The 24,437-nt window shown below is 40.9% G+C and overlaps 1 long non-coding RNA gene across 1 annotated transcript in view; it reads right to left on the reverse strand.

Moving 5' to 3' along the window:
- Positions 1–12,085: 12,085 nt before the first annotated feature.
- LOC134548831 (uncharacterized) overlaps positions 12,086–24,437 on the reverse strand; it is an 87,307-nt gene continuing 74,955 nt past the window's right edge. The window contains exons 2-3 of the long non-coding RNA XR_010079930.1: positions 12,998–13,111; positions 12,086–12,235 (exon numbers count right to left, since the gene is read on the reverse strand). This is a non-coding gene — a long non-coding RNA (uncharacterized LOC134548831). The remainder of the gene's footprint in view (positions 12,236–12,997; positions 13,112–24,437) is intronic.

Consider the following 24,437-nt stretch of genomic DNA (forward strand, 5'->3'; position numbering starts at 1 on the left):
ACTGGGCTTATATAACCAACAATTGGATGAAAAAAGGACTGTGAACAACCCACCACATACTTTTCTTGTAATTATCTTTTACTTCACATGTCCCCAAAAGCAAAATTTCTTTTTAGTCCACAGACAGGGCATTGAATGCCCTCACCATTTTTTGAAAGGGTTTCAGAAATTTCCTCGTAGAGGTCAAAAATCCTGAAAGGTTCATGGTACATTTAAAGGCTCAAAAGAGTCTTCCACGGCTGTTTACCACAGCAAAATGCCTTCAGCATTACAGCCTGTGCCACCTTTGAACAGCCTGCACCTTCTGCTTTTTCCTGGGGAAAAGCACTGCATGATCTCAGTGCTGGTCCAGCCCTTGGTGGGTCACAGAAAACTTTCAGCTCTAGCAAGACAATCCTCATGAGCATCTCCACACCACATATGTAGCCCCATTCCAGCTCTTAAAAATTAACTTAATTAAAAGGAATAAGCAAAAAGGTTTCCCAGCCCAGGCACTTCCTGAAAGCTGCCAGAGACTTTCTGGGATTCACAGGCAGAGGTGTGTGCCTCACCTGCCCAAGCCTCTCCAGGGAGGTGTGAGGGGAATGTAATAGGCAGCAATAGGCTGAAATAAAGTTCTGTGAGACTGATTAATACTTTTGCCCGTTGTTGAGTTTTATTGCAAGCTCGGGACAAGGATGTGATAAAATTCACAGGGAATGTACTGAATGATGAGGATGCTCTTTTTTTTCCAGCCCTTCTTCTCTCCCTGGAATAAAAATCAGCCTCTGCTGTGCTCATCTGCTTCCCCTTATGCTCCATGCCTCTTGTCCCTGCTCCTCCCTCGTTATGTGTCACAGCAAATGTTCCCAATTACATTTGGATATCTGACCAGCAGAACTGATAAATGCTTTTCAGATCTAAAATTGTTCCAAAACTAAATGCAAAATCCTAACTTTCAAAAACAGTTTTGGCATAAAAATCAAATCAGCAAATTTAAATGGAAACTTTTATCTTTGATAAAAAATAATTCATAATTTCAAAAACTGTAACAAAGTTCTCTCCTTATGCTCTGGGTGTCTTTCATGAACTTCCTTTATTCTTTTTTTTTTTTCCTTTTTTTTTTTTTTTTTTTTACTACCTGAGGTTATTTTAAAAAAAAATCCAAGTGTTTTGATCTGCAACATCATGAGCACTGTATGAGGTAAATCATATGAACAGAATAAACTGTGGGAGGAAAACTGTCCAGACAAACAAACTGCAACTTTAGGCCTCCACTCTTTCGAAATTAATCCAGATTTATGATAATTTATACAATGTTACTTAAGATTTACAGTAATAAAAGCACAAGATAAAAAGGAAATATGTGGATTTTTTAAAATTCAATTGACTCTTCTGAAGTCTGGCTTTCAAAATTTTTAAACAACTTAAATACTTTAGATCACAACACGTGCAGATAGATTTTGCTCTTTTTTACCAAAACCATTGTAACATTCATGTTTCAACCTGGAAATTTACTTACATTCCTCTAGGTTGAGTTCAATGAAAATGAACAAAAAAACAAACACAAAACAACCCCAAAAAGACTGAAATTCATTCAAAATATTGGAGTCAGACCTTCACTGAGCAGTGAATTAAGCACTAAACATTCTCACAATACTTCAGAGCCATTACTCAGTAAAAGTACAAGATGTGGGCTAAGTGGGACTTTCTACTTTGCTAAAACGATTAGTCATGAGAAGTCAATTATTTCTGTATTCATGGAGACGAGTGATAGAGTAACGCCACTTTCTCTCATTATCAGTGTGAAATAAAGGTCATCAGCTGGTTACAAAGATCAAAACCTAAAGGACACCATTATATGAGCTCCCAGAAAATCCTGGCCATCTATATTCATCCCTGAACTTTGCCTGCACACACTGCATGGATGAATATTACTGTCTTAGACAGACAAACAGCAGCAGCTCAACACGGTCAGCAGTTTTGTGTTTCACTACCAAACAAAACATCTTGCCAGCAAAGTGATTTCATTAGCATATTCAAACCACTGGCTGGCTCAGTCTGAAGGTCATTTAAAATTCCTTGAAATACGAGATAAAATTTTAATTCTTAAATCTCACATAACATTTAAAATGCATTATTCTTTAGGAAAGCATCTCATGAGTCTCACTGAAAATTTAATCCACACAACTCGATTAATCATCACCAAGTGGTGTTAAAACTGAAAAGTGCACCTTCTCAGAAGAATAATCATCACAGTAGAGCATGATTTTTGCCCTTCAGTGTCTCCTGTCACCTAAAGATCTCGTTTTTTGTCCCCCAAAGGTATTGCTTGAATATTTTGGGTGAGGAAACCTCATGTTAAGTAGATTGCCCAAGAGAATATTAAATCAGAGGCTAGCCTGGGGGTAGCAGCCAGACCTACTGATGACATTTTGATCAGATTTTCACTTATAAAACTGTATAGCTTTTAAATATATTCCTGTGCCATGGGGAAAAGTGTGAAACCTCTCACTAGGCTGAGATAAGAATTCAGAAATTCCACTTGCACTTTCTGGGGTGTGTCCACAGGCAGAGGACCATGTGAGTTCAGAATTCAGAAGCCACTGTCCAAGATCTGAGCTGATTCAGTCTCCATGCAAGTTGACAGCTGAGAGAGCATTCTTTTCTTTCAAATATAAATGAGAAGGGAGGTTAGGGAGAGGGGGCTTTCTAGCTTTTTTGAAGGTGAGAACTAAAATGATATTATTTCTATACTCATGCCTCTTAAAATATTGTTCCGGTGAAAGATGAAAGGTGGGAACTTCCCAGAGCAAAACACAACTCAAACAATAATGATTGGAGCAACTGTTATTTACAGTTTGCATGGGCAGAGAATAATTACTTACTCTTTGAAAACATTCAGATGTTTTCATTTCTCCCCAAGGCACATATTTTAATGCTTCTCCTTGGAACTGTGTCTGCAGCCCTTTCACAACATCACTGCTCTGCTAAATCCCTTTGAAGAGCCACACAGACACGACAGTAAGAGGCAGGAACAACAGGGCTTTGAAATTTCCTTTTAAATCCCAGCACTGCCCTTGAGTCTGACAGCACGTGCATTTAGCACATGGCTAAAAGCTTCTCTCCATCAGCAAATGTTCTGACCTGAAGAAGCAGATATTAGAAAAGACCACCATGCCATTTTCCAGGTGTTCAAACAAAAAAAGCACAACTGAAATACGTATGTGGGAAGGGGAAAGCAGAAGAGGGGGAGTCCCTTCTGCTCCTTACATAGACTCACTCCAGGGAGACGGAATCCTAGGTTTAACTCAAACAGCATTTAGACCTTTGAAATCAATTCCTTTTCTTTTTCTTTCTTCTCAAGCAGGGAGAGCAGGAGTCACTGTGGGAAAGGAGCCTGATTGTCAGCATGGCTCAGTCATGGGGACCTCCTGCCTTGCACCGCACTCGAAGCTGCCCTGCAATGGTGGTGCAGGAGAAGGCCACCACGTCAGGAAGAGGCACAGTGGGATCATTTCCATCTGCTCCAGGGCTGTTGGCCAGCCTGTGAGGCCACAGGCAGCTAGGGAGCATCAGCATGGGACAGGGCCACCCAGGAACTCCCACGTTCCACGTGTGAGCTGCAGCAGCCACAGAACTTACTAGGAATTCCCTTTTGGAGGGGGATTTTTTTTCCATTCCAGAGCAGTCAAGCACTCCCCAGCTTGTTCCTCAGTGCCTGAAGTATCCCCTCAAGGAATGGGTGCTTCCAGGTCATACCCTTTTCCTTCACCTTCCAGATCATGACCATCTCAGGACTGCACAGCACTCTCAGGAGCTGGGCTTTCAGTGAGGTCTCTTTTAGGACATTCCTGAAAAATCTCCTTTAATTCAGGGGACTCCCAGAATACAGAGCACAACACAAAACCCAGGGATTTTAAACATGATTTTTCTCTGTGCACTCCTTCCTATGTGAGCAAGGATTTCACCAGAGTGGAATTCTGCTACCTGTCATTGCAGCCTACCCTGGCAGGGAAAGGAAAAAGAACACAAACCAACCACCATTCCCTACACCTTTTACACCATTTACCAGGATATTGCAATGGATGAGGGGAAAAAAGAAGTTATTGCAAGGAAAACATAAGCCAACCCTTGCTGTAACTTAAGATTTAACATGAATAACATTCTTTATAGGTCACAAAATATTGGAGTTTATTTTACAGGAATAATAATTATCCATGTGTAATGCTGAATAACAAGTCAGCAACACAGGGGATTCTGTGCAGACTACGTGCTCCAGAAGTGTTATACACAAGGAAATACTGACTTTTCCTAACCACATACCTGGAGACCAAGGCTGTGCAGATGTAGGGATAAAAGGAACCCCTTACCCACATAACAGTGTCTAAAGGAGGGATTCTGAGAGAATTTCCCCTCAGATCAGTACAAGAGAGTATTTTCAGAAGCAAAGGAGAAGCAAGCAAAGGGACGTGATTTTCAAGTACCATCTCTGAGTTTGTTATGGTTTTAAGGTCGGTGCTGATAACGGTGCCATCCTCTCACCACTGCACTATAAAATGGATTTACAGATGTGGGCTTCAACAGACCTCCACAAATTTCAACAAATAATGAATCTAAAATAAAATAAGTAAATAAATAGCCACTTCTACAAACCTTCCTGTGACATGATCCATCATAAACCACAAGAAAAACCTGAAGCCACGCACCCATACAGAACATGTTACCCTGGAAAATGTAATTCAGCTGAGTGCACCTTCCCAAAGCTCCTTGGATGATCAAACAGACATTGAAATTTTTCCCTTTTCTGTTGTTACCTTATTCATTCTCTTTGTTGTTTTCTCCTCTTTTCAGACATTGCTTTCCCCCTGACTTGGAACTGGCTATAATTCCCTTTTCCAAGATCCCTCCAGCTACTCAATTGACTCAACCACTCAGTGCAAAATCACTTGAATTGGAGAAAAACATACTTTTCTGGTTGCTCAGTAAAACTTATAACTACAAGTTGAACAAAATTACACAGCATATTAAACAAAAGATTGGCATGTCTGAAAGAACATATATACTAGCACAAATTTTTCAGACTTTAGGCATAGTCTAACCTGTTTATATTTAACTAGAAGTGAATTTGGGTGGTGTATTACTGAATCTTCAAGAGAATTAAGAAAATAACAAAAATCCCAGCATATCCCCATCATAAAACTGTAGAAAAAAAAAAAAACCCACCATTTTCTCTGCCACTTAGCATTTATTAGAAGCAGATCAGAGTAATACCCTCATACCCAAATCACTTTTATTTGACACTAGTTTTATAAAATAAAAGTGAAATTTTTGCAGAACTTCCCTTTGGATTTTCTCAGACTAGCTAAATATCTACTTTCCCCACAGGAGAGGGTTTTCCTCAGACTGAATAGACACCAGCTTTCCAACCCCAGTCTTGTTGGAGCTGCTCAAAATACTTGGTGCACCACCTGACTGCTCCTTTCAGAGGGCACGCAGATGTTTGCCTCCCTCTTTGCACCCCAAACACAGCAAAAAGAACACGAAATCAGATCTTCCTTCTCTAGTTCTGTACACTGAGAGCATGGGGACTTTTAAAAATGCCCAAAACATTTGATTTTTTTTTTTTTTACATCCTCATGCTGATATGCTTCACAGCTATTGGTATTTATTCTGTTTTACAATTTACATGTAGATCATCAGCCGAGCAACCTGAATGATGAATTAAATCCTTGCAATTAAATTCTACTTCTGCCCTTTCATGACTATTCTATACCAGCCTGAAACAAATTATCCTTGAGTCCCCAAAAGATTTAACAGAGATTAACAATGTTAATTCTCTCTAACAGAGCAAGATAATTAAGAAATAAAGAATTACAGAAGAAACACACATTTCTAGCAATATCTATGATAACTTCTCATCTCCACATAGCAAACACAGTACCTGAACAGAGGATTTCCAAAAAGCCATCTCTTAATCTCATTCTTAATCCAACACTCACACTCATCTTCATGTTTGCAAAACAACCACTTGTTCCTTTTCCCCCTCAAACTGTTGAAATCCTGTCCATGTCACCTACAGAATATTCTTCTAAATGAACAGCAAGATGGATTCCCAATAGCAAGCCATTTTTCAAGAGACAACAAAGTTTATATAGAGAATAAATAAATTTATAAAATGAATACTTCATCTCTAAAGAGAGAACTAATTGATATTACTAAGTGCCTCCACCTGTCAGAGGATTTTATTAATAGCTTTGCTGTAAATAGTCATTCTCAGGTAAAGATTGCTTATTTAATTTTCACTGTTTGCTCAATGGTTAAAAATTATAGAAACCACCAAATTATCACACTGGATTTTGTTTGTTTCAAAAATATCCCCTTTGTAGTGAAAGACGCCAGAGTGATATTAGAAAGGAACACTAGAAAGCAGTTATATGCTGACACAGAACTATTTATCATAGACCTATAGGGAGGGAAGACACCATTTTAGTGAGTTTGGATTTAAAACACGTCAAAAATCTGGAGAGAAAGTCCATGTTCTTACATTAAATTGCATGTTGAAAATAAGGTTACTTATCTAAAAGCAGTTGTGGCAGCACGCCTTGTTCTCACAAGGTGACTTCTGCAAGACTGGAATTTTTCTCTGATCGAAAATCGTGTTTTAAACATAGGAAATCCATGTGGAAAAGGGCAAAAGTTGCAGCATAAATTTGTTTATATGCAAATGAATACTTTAGAGCTTTGCTTCAGACAGAGAGATGGAGCTGATTGTGAGTTTATATTGTAGCTGAAACACAGAAGCTATTCAATATCTGTACAGCCTCTATGCTGCCATAGTCAATCCTATGTCCAACACCATGCAGGTTTCACCTTGCTTTTCCATAGAGGGCCAGGAAAGTTGCCTCACAGAGATTTCAGGTGTCCATCTGCACCCTTATTCCTTTCATTTAAGAACAACAGGGGATAAAACAATTCAGCAAGGTTTCAGTGCTTAAATTCAGATACCATAAAACTTAATTATCAGTCTGCTTCATTATCTTCTCATTTAATTGTCTGTCAGCTTCAGGCAGAAGCAACCAACTCTTTGTGCTGTGCCAGCCCCCAGTGACCCCACAATTTGAGGAATTGGTGCCGAAGGGTTGGTAGAAGTTTCTCTTCAGAACTGAGGTCACAATTTGTGAAATAATGAGTGGTAGTCAGAAATGGAGACTGAGCTCACCCAGCTGGTGACCTCCTGCTTTAGCAAGTGTCCCACACCTCTTCTTTCCCAACACCACACACAAGCTGCTCTGTCTGAATACCTCTCCTTCATGATATATAGGTCAAGTTCTTAGAAAGTGGAGTTTTAGCCTTCAGTGGTAATTATTTAGGTTGTTCACAGAGGTGTCTCACCTGCATTCGGTGAAGGAAAGGATGATTTGCTTTCCCTTCCACCCTTAAAGGACAGGTGAGAATGCACAACCATCCCCCTTAAAAAAGAAAAAAATCCTATCTTCAGGGTAAGTTTTCTGATGTATCAATAGGTCAACTTGTATTGTTTACCACAGATCTAGTGGTCACAGGCAAATCAAAGCCTTTTTCTGCTCTAGCCTAGGCACACACCTTACCTGCAAAGGCAAAGCTCAAAACGTGGGTACCTCAAAACTAAGGATGCCTTCACCTAATCACTTCAAAATAAGCATATTCTAGGAAAGACACAAACATGTAAGTCCTTTCTGTTGATTCTTTATATGTTGGACCTCTTTTTGTCCTGTATTCTTGAGCCTGCTCTTTTCTTATATTCCCATATCTCTGTCTCATCATCACTGCTCATCACCTTCTTTAAGGATTAATAAATATGGATTATTGCATGCTTTTAACATGAAGAGGCTTGTGAGTTTTTGTTATTCTGGAGAAAATTAGTGTCTTTTCAATGTTATTTCATTGACCAAGAACAGTTTCCAAAGGTACGTTAAAAGACACCTCTCCTTATTCCAAATTTTGAGCAAGGAGAAAAATAGATACAATTGAAAAGATGTTTTTCTGGTTTGGTGGGGTTTTTTAAAGACAGTCAAAGCAATTTTCCCCTGCTCTTCCATAAAAATGGGATTGGTGAAAGTGTCCATAAATATTCATCTGAGATTCCCTCTAAGCATAAAATACTTGATTTGAATATTTGAGGTTTCAAAGCCAGGCAACTATAGAAGAGCAAACATAACAGACAAAGGCTAGGACAGTCTATATAACAACATAACAACAGGTTATATAACAATATAACAACAGGTTATATATAGCTCAACACAGTTTTTGAATGAACAGACTTTCAAAATTCTTGGCAAAAAGAAAAAAGACATTCAAATGCCTTTAAAGAAGCAGCTAAAAGCAAAGAAATCACCTGCCTCGTCTCCAATGCCCACACACCTCAACAGGGAAGGTGGGGAGAGAATAAAATAATTGTTTCATGAACGGGAGGGAAAAAGGGAAAAAGGCAAAACCAAGACAGAGGGAACCTTCTGTGCTCCCTGTCCTTATACCCACACAGAAAGGAGGAGAAGTAGGGCCCCCGTGCAGAACTGTCCCATGAGCCCAGATCCACAATCTAACTGAAAATAAATTCCTTGCTGCTTAGGATGAAAAGAGAGGCATGGAATATGGGATGGAGCAGGACCAGAGAGCACAGACTTCATTGCCTTCAGTAAAACCACTCTGCTGTGTCAAGTCTCCTTCAACCACCTGCCCTGCAGATCCTCACAATGCCCTCTGGGGTTTGCCTTTTGTCTTTTATGTGTTCTCTGCAGTCTTCACACATATATTTGTCACTCTGTCATCTACCATATTAGTAACCAGTTTCCCCAGTGCTTTTCCATGGCCTTTCCTTCAGCAGAAATTCAAAACAAATTCCAGAGCTCCAAGCCCAGGGAGGTGCAAGGCTCTATTCTATCTTGGTTCTTCCTGGGAACCAAGGCAGAGAACTCTTCCAGATACATTTCATGGACAGAGCACAACTAGTGCTGAAGGGCAGCTCCAGAGAAGGAACTTGACCTGGGGGAAACTGCATCACCACTTGTCCTCCTAATTGGTGCTTTTTATCAATTATGCTAATTTCCTAAAAATCTATAAAAATGTACTCACTCCTGGAGGGGCTGGGCTTTTGTGGATACCTCTCCATAACTGCTCCTGAAGGCCTTCATTAAAGATCCCCTCTCATATTACCTCCCTACTAAAATTATCTCCAGTTTCATTTCCAGGTTGGGCAAAAGGCAACACTCACAGCTCACATTTGTAGAGTCTCCCCTTCCCTGTGGCTGCCACAGGAATGTCTCAGACCTCTCCTATGCCCTGCTCCCCTTCCCAAGTTTCCAAATCGCTGCTCAAGCAGCAGATGGCACACACTCCACAGGTTTTACATCAGTAAATGCCAGCAGACAGCTGGTAACTCTTGTGCTGTGCCAAACCCCAGGGTATGCAGCAGACAATGAGATGAGCTCCTGAGTCAGGCTGGCAGTGGCCAGCACAGAGCTGTCACACACCCCACACCTTCTCGGAGCACAGAACATCTCCTCACCCCTCTGGCACTATTTGCCTCTGAATTTGAACATGGATTTAAGCTTTCAATGCCATGTGGTGCAGACAATCTTCAAGGCAGCAGAGGTGCTGCAGGCAAGGGGAGCCCCTGGAGCAGGGACAGTGTGAGGACAGGGGCTGCAGCAGCACCATTGATATGACAACTTGCAGATCAGCACAGTTCGTGTGTTTGGGTTTGAGACAGAAACAACACGGGCTGCTGGATGGCCACACCTGACTCCAGGAGGAAATCCAGAGCACCCACCTCTGCCTCTCACCTCAGTCATGCTCTGGGGAGGGTTACACTGGAAAATTGAAAATGAACAAGAAACGCATCCTCCTCAGGCAAAATAAAGGCTGTGTATGCTCCAATCTCTTTGAATGCTGACTTCAGCTCTGGGCACAAAAACCCAGCTCTTTTCATCCCAACCTGCTTTTGAAATGCATTTCTGGACGAGCTCTCCAAAGCTGCCATAGGCAAATTGAAAACCTGGAGTTTGAATGGGATTGCAGAATTCAGGTCTTTCAGGTCCCTTTGAAAAACCAATTGTTATAGTGGCTAAAAAAAGAAAAAAAAACACTTCAATAAACTAGAAGTGAGCCTTGAATATTAAAATTAAGCATTGCTCTTTGAATATTCGGCAATTGGCATAATCTGCAAATAAACTGGCAGCAAATCCACACAAATTATATTTGAGAGAAACAACTATAGCCACACTCAAAACAAATTTCCAAGACAAAAAACAAACAAACAAAAAACCGGTTTAATCAGAGTAAATCCTTCTGTAATTTTGCAGTTCATTTGTGCTTCCATGCAAGGCAGAGAACAAGTTATGACTGTTCTTGCCAGCAGGGAGCAGCTCCAGCAAAGCATTATCCCGGTTTCCCAGCAGGACGAGGCTGCTGCAGCTGCATTTCGTGTGTGCACATCTGCTGGCACGCCAAGAGCTCCCTCGCAGAGGTACGGATCATTCCAGGCTGGACTACACCAAATACCAGCAGCTGAGCCCAGGGCTCGGCAGGGGAGGCACAGCCTGGGCTCAGCCCATCAGAGCTGGCAACTCACAAGGATTTAGGAGAATTGATTTGTTCAAACAAATGAAGCATCCAACAAGAAGCAGAAACAAGCAAAGAGCTAACTGAAAGCCACCCCAAATCCTACGATACGAAAAAAAACCCAAAAAACAAAACCAAAAACCCCCAAACAAACAAACCCCACATCAAACAACCCAAAAGCACTAACAAATTGTAAGAAAAGTACAAAGCCAGAGGAGCAGAGCTTGGTTTCAGTCTTCTGGCTGGTCTTGGGTGGGTACCTCAGGGTGGAGGAAAGTACAGAAACCCAGCCTAGTTGTTAAAATCAGAGTAAAGAATGGGGGGCAGGGGGAAACAAACCAGCTTGTGGCCAAAGTGGGATTAGGTTTCCATTTATTTCCAAGGCTGATTTATTTCACTTAAGAGATTTGCAGTGAGGATGCCAGCAGCTGGGCCTGGCACCTCAGACTCTCTCTATAATCAACAGTGAGAAATACTTGAGGGCCCAATTGTCTGATCCACTTTTAGACAACATTCTTTCCCCACCCCCCCCAAGATGAGTTGAATTGGAAGAAAGTGCCTATTTCTCTCTATTGACCACAAAACAAATCCAGAACAACCCGGCCTATATACACATTTTCTCAGTAAAAGTTCCCTCCCCAGAGCTCTGCAAAGCCATTAACATTTCTTTGCACAATTAACATCTCCAGTTCAGAAGCAACCCAGCCACATGCTTATCAAATGTCCCTCCATCTCACTGAAAAAAAAAACAATAAACCTTCAGAAAGGTACTCCAAAGAATAAAACTTTTCTCTAATACTCTCAAGCCATTTTCATCACCACCCACCCCCAATACTTTTACTCCTCTCATACACTGGTTTAAAATATTAATGATTCCTGGCAAACAGAAAAAGCTTCATGCTTTAATTGTAATAAAAATCCATTTTAATTATGTGCCCACCTGTTGAGAGAATAAGTTAACTGATGAGAACTGTATAGCCAAGAACAATAAATCAAGCTGACTGACTGAATAAAGCTTATAGAATTAGCCTCTAAGTATTTGATTTAATCCTTTGATAGAAACATCTCATGTACATATCAATAGCAAAAACTGTGAGAGAACAACAGGAAAAACTTAATTTTCTCATGGGTTAAACTCCCAGGCTTAGACTATGTTCTGAATATAAAGGGTTCAGTACTCCAAAATCTTAAAAATCACTGGTCCAAAAGTCGTATTAGTTTGATGTCTTGCAGAACTAATTCATAATTGCTCTTAGATGAGCGTATTTCTCACTGAGATGAAAAGTTTCTTCACTTATGATATTTAGCTTAATACATTCATTTTTATCTCAGCATAAGCCTATAAACCTGTGGGAATAGTTTAATCCATCTCAATTAATCACACAAAATTGCAACACTTTGTCGATTCAGGTTTCAATACAGGATTTATTTTAATCACAGTAGCACCTAGCACTCACTCTCATCTCATGTGCTGACATTGTGAACACTCACATTTTGAAGAGAGTGCTTAAAGAATCAGATGCCTTAGAAGCAGCCACGACATGGAAGTGTCAGTGAACCATTCAAGAGACTTCTCATATTGAAAAGTCAAGGGCAAGGAGACAGTGGTATCCCGCTGGTGTACAGTTCTCACTTGCTAAAAGCAGTAGGACACCTGTTACAAACGTGAAGTAACACTGCTCAGCACTGATTTATTGTTCTGCAGACAAACAGGAAAAGGATTTTAAACACTGAATAAATCTTAACAACGCCTGAAAAGAAGGCATTCTATCACTACAAGTGATCACTGTCATAGAATCCCAGAATCATTAAGGTTGGAAAAGGCCTCAGGTCTTTGTTCAGCCTTTGGCAGATCACCACCTCCTCAACTAGCCCACAGCACCACGTGAGATTTCCTGTTGCTTCTTGAGCCCTTCTGGGGTGGTAGATTTGTCACCTCCCTGGGTTGTTCAGTGCATTATTTAACAACCCTTTCAATGAAGAAATTATTCCTGCTGTGCAGCCTGAGCCTCCCCTGGCACAGCTTCAGGCTATGTCCCCTGGCCTGTCTGTCCTACTTCACTACAGCATTGCTTTTAAACTTGGGGACTGTGCAAGGAACTTGCAGAAAAGAAAACCATCCCAACCCAGCTAGCCTGTAAGAGCGTGTGTGTTTTGAACTCCAGCTCTAGCAGTTGCAGTGCCACACTGCTAAGCTCATGTGCTGAACCAATATCTTAATTTAAGGGTCAGCACGAATGTTCAGGACAGCTGGACACTGCTCTTGATTCTGTTACCACACTGAGCTCTTCACGTCTCCATCTTCTTTGATATCTTACCAGGCAGGACTGAAAACAGTTTATGTACAGCAAAAAAAAAGACAAAGACAAAACAGAGACAACAAACTTGTGACCACCTCAGTTGTTTTTGGATTTACCTTTGTTATTCTGTAATGTCTTTCTCATGCATGACATCCATATCAATTCAACCTGTCTTCCCTCCAGTGATGCTTCATCTGATATTCAGTCATTGATTTTTGATATTTGTCTACCTGGAAAGACATCAATAAAGAGAAACCACTGTACTTCAAGCAGCTATTTAGTGACCTCATCTGCTCTGGGTTCAGAAAGCCAGGATCAAATCTGAATATATTTCACTTGATTCCATCTTGGCTAGATAATGACACTTCCCAATTCTCTTCCAGAATATAAAACATGGGAATAGTGAGGATCAACTCTAAATTATGTGACTGTGCACAACAACCTCCTAAGCTTCTGCTCCTGTGACTGTTCCTGCAGATGGATAATTCTCTTTATGATTTCAAAGGGCATGACTAGCTGAACGAACTGGGTTTTTTCCAAGGAAATCCAGTCAGTTTTCCTGCTACTGGAGGGCCACTACCTCTCAGATGGACAGTGATTTCTAGTTATGGATCAGGAAATCGTGACATGCTGCTAAGCTCAGAGGAGAATAATAACCAGAGCTCAGATACTTAGGAAATCCAAGCTTCCCAGGGTTTTAACAAGGAACATCATCTGTCCTATTTTTACCATTCTGATCCTCAGGTTTCCCCTGCTGAGGATTTCCTTATTTTTGAAAGCTCTGACCCTCAACTAATTTCCCCAACCCTTTCCCTAAAGGAGATCTCTTTTGCTTTTGCTTTCATTTGCATTGTGACCCCTTCCCAACTACAGAGTCAGAAACCATCATCCTTTCTGAGCATTGGAAATAGATCTTTGACAGAAAATACTCTCCTGGGAATTCAGTGATATAATTTGAAAAAGAGTATCAGAAAGGTGCATATTGTAGTAGCAACAACTGATTATGCTAAACCCTAAGAACAATTTTCTGAATCTCAGTGATTTGGGAGAGTAACCAGCTCATGAAGAGAAGAATTAAAATTCCAGAAAGCTGCACCTGCATGCAAAATATTTTAAAGAAAGAGAATCAGAAAAGGAATACTCCTAACAAATAGCCAGGTCTGGGAACTTAGTTATAAAACAATCCTCACTACCTATGGATCAAAAGCTGGATAAAACATAGGGAAATAGCCACAGGGACACACAGAGCTGTGTGTGTACCTTCCAATCAGCACCTCATTTCTGGTTGTGCAGGGAAGGAGCTGCCTATTCCCCACTAGCCAAGAAATCAGGACTCATGGCACACCAGCAGATATGGTCAGTCAAATCTCTCCCTCTATTTCTCTCCAGTTTCAGACATCAGGCCAAAATTTTATCCTGCTGCTCTGCATGGGTAAACAGGGAGAGGGCTCCAGCCCAGCGCACTGAAATGTTTTTGAGCCTGTAGTCCACAGACTGCCGGTGGTTCATAAAACAACAGAAGGTGGACTGTGAAATGCTTGCTACATCAGCCCCTGCTCCAAATGCACATTCTGATACACAGAAGCAAAGAAAAAAGGAAAACCAGGAATACATAATGAAAAGCAAATGTTCCAACTTCTGCTTAATGTTTTCTTGGTTAAAAGCAAATGCTGTGGCAAAGCTGCAAACACGGGTGTTTTCCAGAAGGTAAGCTAGTCCATAGATTTAAAAAACAACTACAAAACCAAGAAAATATTCAAGACACTGTTTCTCTTAAACAATGCCTTGAAGGCCCCTGGGCTTCAGGGCTGTCAAGTCTCTAAAAAACTGCTTTCTCTTCAGGAAAACAGTAAAGGAAACACTGTAGAAGTAGCCTCCTCTTAAATTCTGTGTTAGCCTGCACGCACACACCCCTGTTTGTGATGGGCAGAAAGAGAGATTATGCTGTTGCCACCAAAATCCATAGATGTTATTCTCAATGAATTCAGAATCTGGACTTTATAAAATTAATTCTTGTATAAAACAAAAAACATGACTTAAGCACTGATTGAAACCGACAGATTGTTTTTCTCCCTCGGCTCAATCCCTGCAAGACCAAGTTGTTCCAACTAATTTCCTGACAGGCAGGTATCCAGATCACAAACAAAACTCAAAATTAACACTGCCATTCTCACCAAAAATCTCAACAGATATCCAGAGAGCAGAGCAAGTTTGCAGGCCATCCCAAATACAATCCAGCATGAATACAGTCCCAAAATATGAAAATAGGATATTCAAGGGAAAAAGCAAAATATTTTCTATCTCTGCCTGTCTGTTCCATACTCCTCTGAAAGCTTCCAGTTCCAAAGCACAATCTACCAAGTTCAATACTGCAATGATTTCCTTTTGAATGAAAGTCACTCAAATATATACATATATATATACACACACACACACACACACGTAGACATATCAAGGAAATCATATAGAAAAAGGTGAATAATTTTCATAGCTTGGTTTGGGTTTTTTTCAAGCTTGCTTTGTTTTGGTTTTTTTTCAAGTGGTCACTGATATCTGATGTATTTTCTTTTATTTCCAAATTCCATTAATTAAAAAGAATAAAACCACAATTTTTAAGCAATGGTTGGTCTGGATTTTGCCCTCATCTTGTTATAACTGGATATATCAAGATAGAAGCCCCTGTAATATTGAGAAGGCATGCAGGTTGCAAAGTGCAATGCTCTGGCTATGCTGACTGCTAAGTTTGTTTAGCACTACATTAGCTGCCTTTTATTGCCAGTCATGGCAATTCTCTATAAACAGAGATAATCCTGCAGAGAAGTTTGTAAGAGCTGATGCCAAAAAAGCCTGCAAAATAACTTGTCATTCTCTTTAAATCAAGAAAAATATACGATACACCCTTAGAATAAACCCTGATTTAATACCAGCAACTGAAATTATGAACAGCTTCAGCAACAGGTATCTGCCTGCAGTCATCTTCTGTGTGGGATGTAATAAAAGAAAACAATAAATAAAATTACCTCCAGATTTCAAAAGTGTACTTCTTCACTCTCTGAAAGAAAGAATACAAGGCACTGTTTTCCACTGCCCTCCTCATGAGCAGATTATCGTGGCCAAGAGGTTGCTAAACCCCTTCAGGCAGGGCAGTCCCAAGCCCTTGGCTCTGTCCACACTCCCCACAGGTGCAAAAAGGAGACGGGAAGGCAGCCCAGGGTGGATTTTCAGCTGGCTTAAATTCACACTTCAGGAAGAGAGCACACATCAAAGCCAGGCTGGATGGGGCCCTGAGCAACCTGCTCTAGAGAAAGGTGCCCTTGAACACAGCAGGTGGATTGAAACCAGATGATCTTTAATGTCCCCTCTAACCCAAACCACTCTGTGATTCTATGATCTGCACCACTTTGGTCATGTTGGCATGATGGAGGAGTGGTGGAGGCAGTTTCAAGGATGGGATTTTCATTTAATTCTCTGGTTAGGCCATTCTCATCAAATTTATGGGCTCTCCAGGTGAGTAAATAGGAATTATTTGTGTGTTAGAGTTTGCTTCTACAATTTTGGTTTGTGGGAGACATCTTTGAATTTGGAGCACCTTTATTTTCTAGAAATGTCCAGGGTTGAGCAGCACTGCCCCACTTCAAGTACAGGTGCAATTTCTCAACTTGGAAATGGTGTTTCCTTGATGCCTAAATGTGCCTGCCACTCAGGAGGAAAAATACCCACTGCTAATCATAGTCTTTGATTTACAAGTGTGCATGCTCCTTCTCTCTAAAGGATCTGAATTAACACATTAGAATTCTCCCCCCACCAAAGTAAAAGCAGCTCAAAATTCCAAAATAAAACAGAACATCCTTCTACTCGTACTTTATAACAATATCATACTTTGAGTTGAAGTTGACTATACCAAATCACATACATAAGGAACTTTATTCCAGGTATAAACAGTATGGGCAATGAAAAAAACGATACGTATATTTTAAGGAAAAATCTCTACGTTGCTGATGCACCTTGTCTCGTGATGGTGCCTTACTGCCAGCAGGGAAAAGCGTGTAGGTGTTCCCCTGATAAAAACCCAACCACAAACCCAAACACAACACCCACACCAAAATCATGTCTGTTTGTCCTGTAGCACTGGACTGTGTGAGATGGCTCCATGCTTTGGCAAAGTGTGTTTATTCCCTTGTACTGCATTTCAAAAAATTAATTAAATAACCCTCAAGTTTCAAGTGCTTTAATCAAAGTATGCCTAACCACTTCCCTTCCTAGTCCAGATCCTCTCTTTTGCAAACATTATTGTCAAAGCCTCTCCTCTCATTTTTGTGCAGTAGACAACACATCCAAAAAGCGCCACCACGCCCTCCTGAAACCTGGAATCCAAAGCACATCAAATTTAGTGAACTGACTGCAGCAGTCAATATACAATGAGCAATACCTGCTTCCCAGGCTGTTAATGTTCCTGTGCTTGGACAGAAACAGCTCTGTCCAGATTGTGGGCATTACTTTCTGTAGAGATCTCCTGCATCATTTTACTCCCCTCCCAGAAGCCAGACACATGGTGGTTTTCTATTTCCAGTGAGCATTTTGTGTCTAGATAAGCTGTGGCCACCTCCTGTTTGTCACAGAACATGTAGGAAAGTGGCAAATGCTCAGGTTGGAGGCATGACAAAACATGAAGAATATTTTCCTTTACCTTCCTAAACTTGGCTGTGGTCTCAGAGCCTGCACCGGAGCAGGTTCACTCTCTACCTTGAGATGACACAAATGTTAATATTCTCCATAAGCCACACCCCCCTTCCTAACCCTCTCCACACATTTCCTAGGAGGTAACAAGGCATTTAACTTGAGAGCTGTTGTGGACTTTTACAAATCCCAGCTCTCAAGACAACCAGCTACTAATCACTGCATTTTGGGTTACACTGGAAACAGTCAGCAAACACAGCTAGAAAGTGTTATTTTAAATTCCTGACAGGAGAAATAGATGCAGAAAAGAAAAAGGTGATAGGTCTAGTGGCATTGATATCAACTTATATCAATGCCACTTTATCTCAACTTTTTCCATGGTTATTAGGACACCTACCAACTCTGTGGATAAAATGAGGATTGGCAGAAGCTGAGAATGGAAGTTAATTCCTGTAAGAAGCAGGAGACCATTACATTCATTAGGTCACTGATACTTGACCTAATAAAGGTCAGGTGTCACAGCCAAGGCCAGAGTGGGAAGTCATCTACACATTCCCATTTGACTTTGAAAAGGATAACCTTGTCCTTAAACAAACAAGTTATTTCTTTAGAGGAGACAACTGAAAATAAATGAGCTTTTGCCGTGAAAATGAGAATTGAAGTTGACTGAAGGCTTCAAAATCAGTTAAACTTACATAGCAGTGGTTTTAGAGAAATAACAAAAAGAAAATGCTGCTTGTACATCTGCGAGCACTTTCCTAAACTGCAAACCTGACTGCAGGTCTGTAAAATGCTCTGTAAAATAAGGCACAAATAACAACTTCTGTCTCTCTGGACACTGCTGTAAATAACAGCAGCAGCAGGCTGGGATCAGCTCATAACCATTCTGATCCTTACATTAGCAAGGTCATCCATGTTATTGCTTCCTGCCCTGCTTCTCTGGTGTAAATCTATTCAGCTATTCCCTATTTAGTTAAATCCAAGGTGGGGATATTAAATGTAATCTTGAAGAAAGGGGCTAATAAAATATTATTAGGAAATATTACATATGTAAATATATTATATTAGGAGTATATACTATATGTAATAATCCTAATGTAACCCTCCACAAGGTATTAACACACTGCTTTAAATTACCCAAATTCTTAGCAATTATTAGCCATTTAGCCACACTTTGCTGGGTATGTAAATGGTGGGCAATGCACATCTCTTAGGTGGATCCTCTTCCCACACTTCCTGAAACCATTACTAGAAACACACTGGTTTTGAAACGTGAAAATTTTCTTTTACATCTGCAAATTTAAATGTAACACAACACACTGTTAATTACCTCTTCTGTGGGAAACACAAATGAACACTGAGAAATACATTTTTAATTGGATTTTTTCAGTTTTTTGGTAGAGCTAAGAGTCAGAATTTTATCTCATTAGGAGAGGAAGTTTGAATAGTGTGATCCTAATGGACTATATGGAACTCTACGTCGATACTATGGTTCCCACACAGCCTAGGAAAATGGATCCAATCTATCCATCCAGCATTAAACTAATACTTTTTAAAGCCAAATTGTCCCTCTTGGAATGAAGGCTCAGATTCTTTATAAAAATACACATTTCATTAATAGTTGGTGTGGGTCATTTCATAGCAAGAAAAGTCAAAGCTCTTACAAAATTTCTGCTTAAAATTGTGAGTAAAATCTTCCTCTTCTCTTAATGCATATTGATTTACAAAATTACAGCATGCCTAAAACAGCTATGCTCAATCAAAAGAACATAGCTAATTTCTTAAAATATTTCTTGATTTTCTCCTGTTCATTTACTACGGGAATGTTAAACTTTTAAAATACTTGCTTCTGCAACCATTTCAACAGCCTATTTATAGGGTGAAATAGAAAAATAAACTTGACATTTGGACTCTTTCATAAATTGCACAACAGTCTGGTTACTGCTATTTTGATTTAATTACTCCCATTTATGTTGCAAACCTCCAGCAGTGAAAATTATGAATCACATAATTGATTATTAAATTCAGAATTGGCTCAAATTCAAGCATACAAGTCAACCATTTATTTGTGTATTCAGACTAGTAAGAAACCAACAAAACCAAAAACAAGCAAACCCCAACCAGTCCCCTTTTGTCTGGAATTTTGAAGTGATTGCAAATCAACCCAGATTCCAGCAGCAAATCAGTTTCGTGTACCTGTCCCTGTCACTATACAGACAATAGCTGAAAGAGGCACCATGCAAAGAATTTCCTCAGGTTGACATTATTTTTTTAAGCCTGGGTTTTCTCGAGAATAAAAGGCAGTATCAAACTGAAAGGTTATATCGTAATATCATATAAAGTCTTGCACATTAAAATTGGAGCCCTGGACTTCATGTGAGATATATATCATAGTAGACACTGCTCAAACTGCTGGAGAAAAAAAAAAATAAAGATGTCCATGTGTTTCCAGGACAACTCAAACTCTTGAAAATTTCTTGTCTTGTTGGCACTTGGCCTTGCTAACAATTTCTACTAAATTAATTACTATGCAGGCAGTCAATTTTTTTCACCTTCTGTAACGCCTATTTCTCCTTTAATGCACTGCTGCTGGTGAGTAGATATCACTGTTCTCTTGCATTAGGGTTCCTGTCTCAGTCCAGTCACGCTGACTGGGGGCTCTTTATACACAGATTTTGAAAATACTATTTAATTATTTGGCCAGGGATGTTTTTGGGCTTCAAATACCACGTCAAACATCTTAAGTAAGCTAAATGACACCTTAAACATCATTTTCTCATCCACATGCAGTAAGAATTATTCTTACTGACTTACACTGTAGATTATAAGAGCTCTGTCACCTCAACTTCACTTTTTGCTACACAGAGCCTCAAAACATACATTCTGAGTAAGATGCTAAATTGGCTGTATGTTGTACGCTTCTCTGCCCTTAAATAATATTCTGTCTTTGACAAAAATATTCAAAAGAACTTTGCTCAAGACTTATACACTCCAAACAGCAAAAATGTGAGATTTTTGCTGAGTATCTTCTCCCTCCCAAGTGTCAAATACAACATATCGTGTGCTGGGAGGGGAAGACTGAGAAGGAGGAAAATAATTATGCTGTGCAGCTTGGAAGGCTGCTACGTGTCACAGCTATGGATTTTTTAGACTCATACCTTGGACTCTCAGATAATTTTATAACACATCTATTCCTGTGTCTTGTACTGCTGCATAATCTTCTGCTATCTGTAGAGCTGAGGCATTGCCCTTGTACCTCCTTGTGAAATATTCTCGTGAGCAAGGGCAGAGTTGCCTGCACTGAAAAGCCAATTTCCTTGCTAATTCAGGAGGCCCTTATGACCCTACAGAAAGCCAGAAAAAATAAAGGACTGCAAACGTGCAGCACGTCTGGGGCACCATTGGAGGGACAGCGAGCAGAAGAAAGAGAGGTGGAATGGCCAATGTTGTGTTGCACCCCTAAAAAATTAAAAGATTGGAGTCCATTTCATTGACTCACACAGGACAAGCTCCATTCGCTCTCACACGTACACAGAGGACTCTGCATTTCAAGCTCTAGTTTTGCTAGGGAGGAAACCCCAAGGAAAAGGCTGCCTCCTGTCTGTTCCTATCAACATTTTAACCCCCAAATCACTGAGTTCAGTACTTTTTTCTCATGTGCTAGAAGTATGGCCATGTCAGGTTGCCCAGCCTGCATGCAACACACATAAATGCTGCCCTGACAAGTTTCCTCTCTCTTTATCAAGTGTAAGGAATACAATTCAAACCTCTGGTAGGAGATACAGGAAAGCCCTAAGGCTGGAAATGGGTAAACAGAAGTATATCAAAAAGTTCCCAACCCAATTTCCAAAAGATGTCTAAAGGCCAAAAGGTACAAATAGACAGCACAAGGAGCCATCACCTGTTTTTAAGTAACGATTGGAACACGAAGGCAGCTTCTCTCACTGATGTCATGCACAGAAAATAATGCTGTCATGTATAAAGAAATCTCATCACTCAAAGCCTTTGGAGAGCACCAAGCCAGTGAAAGTTGTCCCTGTCCATGTGTGTGGTCCTCCTGCATAAAATCAACAGCGCCGTGCTAATTATATCTTTTGAAGAGAAAAAAATTGTCATGGGTTAGCACTGGCCAGATGTTAATGCACCCATGAATATATATTTTTTTCTCTAACAACTACTGTGGGATGTGATCAGGAACAGAGCAGAGCAGGCTTAAACTTTAAAAACAGAAAAAAACAAAACTTTATTACATTACATAAGCACAGAGATAGAAAACTCTAAACACACACAGACATTTCTTCTCCTCCCCCAGTTTCTACCCTTTACACATTACTCTCTATAGACCAAACCTTTGGGTTTTAAATCAATCACCCCTCAAAAAAAACCCCCAATCTTCAATTCAGCAAGGTAGAGAGGAGTCTCTCCTGCACCACAGACTGCTTCTCAGGAAACACGGGTTGACTCTGTGTGTTTCCATGTCACCCGTGGCACCGCCTGGAGAAGTCTGCCAGGGGACACTTTCTCTTTCCTATGCCCTGTGCTCTCACCACTGTCCATAGGTTGAAACTGCATACAGGGCTCTTTTAAGGATGCTTTCATGCCGAGCTCTCCTCATCTTTCTCCTGGGGCCGAGGGCTTTTTTTCTCTGCGGGCAGAGGGCACCACCACACCCTCTCCCTTCTCTTCTCTGTTTGCTCCACTCTTCAAAAGTGCCAGTCACTGTAGCAAAAGCAAAGGCAGCTGCACCCACCCAAATGCAGTTTATGTTCAAAGGAGACTCAAGTTCAGTCTATAGCTAACATTATGCAAGAAAAGTCCAGCTCAAAAGCTACTCCTCTTCAATCTCTGCTCATCTGGGGTTCTTTTCATCTTTCGTTATCATCTCGGTCTCAAGCTGTTTCTCTCTCTCTTCTGAAGCCACTAGCCATGGGAGTTAATGCCTGGGAAAAGTTTCTTTCTGCCTCAGAAAGAGTTAACAGTTTCTGGCTCCCGGCAGGGCTGCAGGCTCGGGCACTCTCCCATGCAGTTGGGCCCCTTCTCCTGGGGGGGCAGGAAGGAAGGCACCTCCACAGTTTTCCACCCCTCCAGCCTGGATGGGGCCAGCTCAACTCAAAGCTTGTCTCTTCTCTTCTTCCCCCGGGGCCCCAGCTTACTTTAGTCTGCAGCGTGGTTCTCTTCAGCCCGGCCACGTGGCCCCCTCCCCCACTCAGCCTAGTAACTGGGCAGGGCAGAGGAGATGTTTCCCTGCTGAAACCAGAACCCAAAAGAGGCCGAACCCCCCTGGAGTCCTGCTTTTAACCCCTTGTGGCCTCAGAGGCGTGTCCAAACCTCTGAGTGGCCAATCCAAGTCTTAGCACAAAACCTGATCACTGGCCTGCCCACATCCCCCTGGAAAAATTCACCTCCCCGCCCCAACCACGACAAAAATAAAACCTGCAACCTTTAACCACACAGAGCCGACTTCAATGTTTCTAATATCCTGAGTGAAAAAAAAATTTGATGATCTCCAAAAGACCGTAAGTTTATAAACAAAACAAGTTTTTATAAACAAAACAAGTTGCATTTTGTCACAGATTAAGAGACTGGAGATTCTAGAATCACATTTGCTCAAGAGCAGAGGGTCATTGTCATGGAATTTTGACCATGAAGATAAACATCGGAACAGTCCTGATGTTTTTGCATGGTCTAAATCCCGATCACCTCCATTCACACCCAAAGTCTCAATAAGTTAGACTCCTTACAAATCTTAGCAAGAATGAATAGTCTCAGAAAAACAAAATATATTTTTTTAAAAAAATCAGTAGTTCTTATGAGAGCTGGTCTTCAAATGGCAAAATTACCACCTTCATCAGTTGAAAGACAAACAGGACAGTATTACAGAATGCCAAGGCCCATATACTTCTACTGGACACAAACCTTCTTGATGGCACTTCAAATATCTGACCAGACATGAAAGAGAAGATGGTTTTATAAAAGACAGGAGGGTAACAGATAACTGTGTCAGAGTAGGAAGACAGACTCTCCACTTTCCCTATTCCGAGAAAGGGCTGTGGTGACTTTGCAACCCATCCTGGAGAGTTCCTCTCACTCCCATCCTGAGGTGCAGTAGTGCAGCCCCAGACCAGCCATAACCACTGTGCTAGCACAGAAAAAGGGTAGAAATACTTGAGAAAAGCTCCTTGAGAGTTCAAGAACTCGTGTGTGTGAATTCTTCACACCCGAGGAGCTGCTGCCTCTCAAGGGAAGGCAATTACTTTCTCACCTGGCAGTCTTGAGGATGAGCTGGGGGTTGGGCAACCAGCACTGGCATGCACTGGGCAGGAGAGATAATTAGAGACTCTTCCCACACAGGGAAGGCTGCAGAGGAGAAAATTCCAGTGTGGAGCACTGTCAGGGCAGTCACCTCACACACTCCTTCACGCTGACCCTCTCCAGCAAGTCACTTCTAGTGCACTTGTTCACTGCTGCTTTGAGCTGTTCCTGTGATTTTCTGTCCTTAGCAGTAAGGCTGGGGTTTTTTTCAGAGCTGGCCTTTTACCAAATTCCTCTGTATTCACCACAGGCTGTCCTCCTCTGGTTCCCTGACAAAATCACCCCCAGGTGATATCTTTGTGTCGCACTCTTATGCCAAATTCTGTTCCTGTTATGATGTGACAGTTATTTATGCCTAATGCACAGGTTTATGTTGTGTCTTTTATCCACAAATCCATGCCCACATGAGGCCATCAAATTATCAGGATATTTCCTTTGCAAAGAAACTTGAGCTCGATTAAGATAGTTGGTAAGAAAAGACTGCTAAAAAACCACAAAGAAAACAATTGGAAACCCACACCAAACAATGCCACACAAAGAGCAAACAGCCAATAGAGTTCCCAATTC

This window comes from Prinia subflava, chromosome 3 (genome assembly GCF_021018805.1).
Source record: "Prinia subflava isolate CZ2003 ecotype Zambia chromosome 3, Cam_Psub_1.2, whole genome shotgun sequence".
Classification (NCBI taxonomy): Eukaryota; Metazoa; Chordata; class Aves; order Passeriformes; family Cisticolidae; genus Prinia; species Prinia subflava.